The sequence below is a fragment of the Triticum aestivum genome, chromosome 5A (assembly GCF_018294505.1).
Source record: "Triticum aestivum cultivar Chinese Spring chromosome 5A, IWGSC CS RefSeq v2.1, whole genome shotgun sequence".
Taxonomy (NCBI): Eukaryota; Viridiplantae; Streptophyta; class Magnoliopsida; order Poales; family Poaceae; genus Triticum; species Triticum aestivum.
Window position 1 is genome coordinate 294,882,771 of NC_057806.1, and position 6,447 is coordinate 294,889,217.

Genomic DNA, 6,447 nt, shown 5'->3' on the forward strand with positions numbered 1-6,447 from the left:
TGGACAGAGCATAACCATATGTCCAAAACATCCTTACTGAAGATGCTCAAAACAAGCATGGATCTCACTGTAGCATCTAGTTTACATGGCATAAAAATAACAGCAGGAAAAGGACTTAGTAAAATCCTAAGTCCTGAAATCAGCAATATCATGAAAGCTACTTTGCATGCTTGTGCTAGTCACCACAAAGATCACAAAAATACATGGCAAGCACCCCTGCAAATATGACATGGCATAGTTCAAAGCACATGTAGAGCTCATGTTCATATGATGCACACAACAAATGTGAAAAATGACATATTCTCATAATCTACTAAGTAACAGGAGCAAACATTTTATAGCACTCTTGCATCAGTGATATGGGCATCAAGATGGACTCAAACAAGCATGTCCCAATGGAACAAAATGCAGAGCATCTCACAATGAACATTTTGATATAACATGCGCATGAAATGGAGCAACGAGCACAGAAATATGACCCTCACAAAATGCCTATATGATGCTAGAATAAAGGGACTTAGAAAATAACGACGGGTGATGGATAGATAAAACACGCCCAGGTGGGGGATTGGATGGGAGCGCTCACTTTGGGCCCATGGGCCGGCTTGGAGGAAGGCGGGTGGGCCGGATCGGGCGAGCGGGGCCCGTTTCCTCATGCGGGGCGAGGTCGTGCCCGACCCCGAGCGGGACAACGGCGACGGAACCCGGCGCCGCTCGGGCGAGCTCGGGGTGCGGGACGCTGGAGGGAAGGACGGATCGGGAGGGCAGTGACGGGGAGCTCCGTACGGCGCGGGTCCTGGATCCAACGGCTCCGGAGCGGAGCAGCGAGAGGTGAGGCAGGGAGCTCGTCGGCGGTGGGGTCGGACGTCGGCGAACCCGAAGAAAAGGCGGCGTAGGTCGCCGGCGATGGCGGGGTCCAAGTTGGCGTCCGGGAAGGCTGCAGGCGACGAGGTGGAGAAGGGAACCAGCGCGACACGGGGTCGAGGGAGCTCCGACGTGGCTGGAGGCGCGGACGGCGATTCCGGCGACGGCGAGCGGCGATTGCGGCGGTTAACGCAGGCAGCGGCGCAGCGGATCCGGGCTCACGCGGGTGAGCGGCGGCGGCGTCCGCGCCCAAGCGGGCCTCAGATGGGCTCGGCGGGCCCGCGACGAAGTGGGGCGCTGGGGGGCACGTGGCGGTGCGCGAGTGGAGGAGAGCGGCGGTGGGGTGACGTGGCGGCTTGTGATTGGTCGCGATGAGGTGGCCGGTGGACGCGTCTGACGTGGACGGACACATCCGGCGGTGCGGTGAGAAGGAAGCTAGGGTTTCAACTGCGAATTTTGGACGGGGAAGACCTTTATATAGGTAGATGCAGGTGGGAGTGTCCAAATGGGGTGTATTTTTCTCCCATGCGATCGTGATCCGATGGCGGAGGACATGGAAGAGGTTTGGAAGGATTATTGGGCAGTTTTGGAGGGGTGTTGGGCTGCAACACACATGAGGCCTTTGCGGGAACCCGGTTAACCGTTGGAGTATCAAACGGACTCCAAATGGCACGAAATTTGACAAGCAGTCTACCGGTGGTATACCAAGGCCACTTGGCAAATCTCGGTCCATTCCGAGAACGTTTAACACCCGCTCCCGAAAAGAGACAAGAGGGGTGCGCCGGTGCATGTGGGAGTGTCGGATTGCAGAACGGACAATGGGGAAAATGCTCAGATGCATGAGATGAGCACGTATGCAAATGAGATGCACATGATGACATGATATGAAATGCATGACATGAAAAAAATGCAAAATGAAGACAAAAGCCCCACGACAAAGGGAATCTCCTATCGCATCTCCGGAAAAGGCAAGAGTCGGAGTTACCAATATGGAAAATTGTATCCGGGGCGTTACAATATTATCACCCAATTATGTGTTGCAATCCTATGATATTTGAGTAGATCCCTTTTTTCCTATGGGTTGATTGGTGATCATGATTGGTATGAGTTAGATGTTTTGTTTTGGTGTTGTCCTATGGTGCCCACCGTGTCGCGCAAGCATGTGGGATTCCCGCTATAGGATGTTGCAACATGTTCATGATTTGCTAACTGTCAGGGTTGCATGAGCGACAGAAAAACAAACTTGGGTAAGTGGGTTGGTGCGTATGGGATTAAAGAGGACTTTACAATTAGAGCCATGGTTGGGTTTTACCTTAATGATCTTTAGTATTTGTGGATGCTTGCTAGAGTTCAGTCATAAGTGCATGTGATCCAATCAAGGAAAGTATGTTAGATTACGCCTCTCCCTCATATAAAATTGAAATAATGATTACCAATCCAGTTATCAGTTGCCTAGGGACAAATCCTTCTCATTGTTCTCCAAAAACTCACTTATAAAACTACTAATTATTTTATTATCTTGGTAAGTACTTCTAGTTTTATTAGTGCAAAGTATTTTTATTTCTTGTTCTAGGTAAAGCAAAGGTTGGTGCGTAGAGTTATATCGGTGGTTGATAGAACTTGAAGAGAATATAAATCCTACCTTTAGCGCCTCGTCGGGTTCGACACTCTTATTTATCAAAAAGGCTACAAACGATTCCCTATACTTGTGGGTTATCAAGAACTTTTCTGGCGCTGATGACCCACAAGTATAGGGGATCCATTGTAGTCCTTTCGATAAGTAAGAGTGTCAAACTCAATGAGGAGCGGAAGGAAATGACAAGCAGTTTTCAGCATGGTATTTTCTGCAGGCACTAAAATTGTCGGTAAAAATAGATTGGTACAGCAAGGTAATTTGTAACGAGCAAGTAATAGTAATGGTAACAAAAGTGTAGCAAGGTAGCTCAGTCCTTTTTGTAGCAAAGGACAGGCCGGGACAGTCTCTTGTAATAAGGAAAACGTTCTTGAGGACACACAAGAATTTCATCTAGTCACTTTCATCATGTTTATTTGATTCACGTTTGCTACTTTGATAATTTGATATGTGGGTGGACCGGTGCTTGGATGTTGTTATTAGTTGAACAAGCCTCCCACTTATGATTAACCCCTCTCACAAGCATCCACAACTAAGAAAGAAGAATTAAGATAAAATCCAACCATAACATTAAATATATGGATCCAAATCAGCCCCTTACAAAATAGCGCATAAACTAGGGTTTAAGCTTCTGTCACTCTAGCAACCCATCATCTAATAACTACTCCACAATGCATTCCCTTAGGCCCAAATATGGAGAAGTGTCATGTAGTCTACGTACACATAACACCACTAAGGGAATCAACAACATACATAACATCAAAATATCGAACGAATACCAAATTCACATGATTACTTATGGCAAGACTTCTCCCATGTCCTCAAGAACAAAAGTAACTACTCACAAAACATATTCATTCTCAAGACCAGAGGGGTATTGAATAGCATAATAGATCTGAACATATGATCTTCCACCAAATAAACCAACTAGCATCAACTACAAGATGTAATCAACACTACTAGTCACCCACAGGTACCAATCTGAGCATTTGATACAAAGATTGAACACAAGAGATGAACTATGGTTTGAGATGAGATGGTGCTGTTGAAGATGTTGACGAAGATTGACCGAAAAATTCAACAGAAGTGTTAAGATGGGATGCAACATCTTCATTAGGACTACCGGAAAATTGTCTTTCATAACAAGATTTAGCAAAGAGGCATTAATATCACAAGACTCCGCACTAGTGGCAGGAGGAGCAATTGAAGTACTAATAAAATCATTATTATTAGTATTGGAAATGTCACACAATTTTGTATTTTCTTGAGACATCGTGACTAGGAAAACAAGTTAACAAGCAGGCGATGAAACAAACACGAAAAAGGAAAATGGAAAATATTTTTGAGAATAGTTTTAGAAGTGGGGAGGTGAAAACAAGAGGCAAATGGCAAATAATGTAAATGCAAGGAGATGAAAGTTTATGCAATGGTACCTGATAGCTGTTGATGATGCCTCCCCGGCAACGGTGCCAGAAATTATTCCCGCTACTTGTGAGCTGCGTTGGTATTTCCCCGAAGAGGAGACGATGATGCAGTACGGTAGTGATAAGTATTTCCCTTAGTTAAGAACCAAGGTTATCAATCCAATAGGAGAACCAAGCAACACCTCGTCAGCAGTACCTACACATAAAATAACAAATACTTGCACCCAACACAAACAAGGGGGTGTCAATCAAGGCAGTGAATTGCAAGGATCAAATCTCGTAGTGATAGATAGATAAATAAGACACAAAATAAAATAAAGTAAATAAAATTGCAGCAAAGTATTTTCGGATTTTAATATATGATAGAAATAGACATGGGGCCATAGTTTCACTAGAGGCTTCTCTCTTGAAAATAGCATACGGTGGGTAAACAAATTACCGTTGGGAAATTGATAGAAAAGCGAATAATCATGATGATATCCAAGGCAATGATCATTTATATAGGCATCACATCCGAGACAAGTATACCGACTCCTGCCTGCATCTACTACTATTACTCCACACATTGACCGCTACCCAGCATGTATCTAGAGTATTAAGTTCATAAAAAACAGAGTAACGCCTTAAGCAAGATGACATGATGTAGACAAAGTAAACTCAATCATGAATAAACCCCATCGTTTTATCCTTAATGGCAACAATACAAATACGTGTCGTGTTCCTTTCTGTCACCAGGATATAGATCACCGCAAGATTGAACCCATCACAAACCACCTCTCCCATCACTAGTACAACGAGGTGCTATACAAACAGTTTTTAACCCCTTTCCGCGATGGCATTTGGAACCGCCGCCAAGTGAGTGTGGGCGATAGGAGGGTCCTTCCCACACGTCCCAAAAATCCTCGGGGATATGCCCTCCTGGCACACACGCTCAGCAAAATGAGGTCTTGTGCGATCGGCGAGCGCTCAAATACGGAAATACATATAGTAGAGCTAAAAAATACAATTATACATGTGAAATTGTTTTCGATCGCAAGTACATCCCACACAGTTAGTCCCAACTAAACATTTCTGTTTGTATGTACATCCCACACAATCGCTCCAAGGAAAACGTTTCCATTCACAGGTACATCACACACAATTTTCCCCGTTAAATCGTTTGTGATAGCGTTGCCATTGCACATGATATTAACAATTTTATCGTCCGTGTTATCAAATGCATCACACATGGTGCATAGAAGAAACTGTGTGGCAAAGGCTGTCCATCACACATAGTTTTTATGTGGCAAATTTTGCGCCAGGTAGTCTAACGCAAATAGTTTTCAAGAGGATGTCGTGTGTGATTGTTCATTAATCTAACACGGTTTATTCCTAGAAACTGTGTGCGTTATTGAATGCATCACACACAGTGTTTTCTCAATAACCGTTTGCAATAAAAAACCCAATTAGCAGACTAATTATCAGATTATTAATAATCCATTTATTAATCTAATTGACATTTCATATTAAGCACACAATATATTTCATTTTCATAATTGAAATACATCAGAGTACAACATCATATAGCTTGAGCACTCAGCTAGCCCATTACACAACTACACCAGCACCAAGTTTCACATGCAACATATATAACCTTTTGAAATTAGCATCATAGATGGTACATAGACAGATGTATCTCATCTGGAAAACTGCTAAAGCAGAAGGCGAATATTGAGCCTTCATTGATGTTGACGGTCTTTGTAACTTTAGGTCAGTGCCTATGGATGATTGACCGTCCATCCTTTGTCCTCTTTAGGAACACTTCAATATTGAACCGTGGGTGTTGTATGAATACCTTCCTCGCCTCCTGACCATATAGGTGGTTTGAGAGGTAATCATCAGTGAACTGCTTTGGAACGGCCTGAAAACAAGGATGTGGATAAATATCTTCTCTATATTGGAAATGGGGCAAAGGAATAAAAAAGGCAAGGTATAATAGTTAGTACCATCCTGTGGTGAACTGATGTCTTCTTCATTGTGCAGACAAAGATCTTGTTGTTTTTTGTCGCTAATTTCTTTATCCTAAAATCTTTCTGAGTTTCTTGACTTGACTGATATTCATGGACAACTCATTTCCCCATATGCAAAAATGGTTGAATAGTGGGTCAAAACCTCTGACAGCAGGACCTACATGTGCAAGACCAAATTGTTAAAAACCTAAATATTAGAATGGTTCCTGCAATTGCACAATAATGTGCCATTAGATAACGGACCATGCACGTGCTAACCTCGATTGTAAACCTTAGTGCTTCCCCCCTGGAACACATATAAGGTAGTTAGTCATCAGTTAAGTAAGGGTTCGCATGGTATCAGTAAAATATGTTGATGAAAAATAAGCACATTGCAGATTCATCAGATTAATTCAAGCCACATGGAAAACCCATTTATCCAAACCAAGCATGATTAAGAACTAGGAAATATAGCACTTGTATATGTTTCTCATGTATTAAGTGCAGCCAAATTCGATTTATTCCTCACATGCACAAC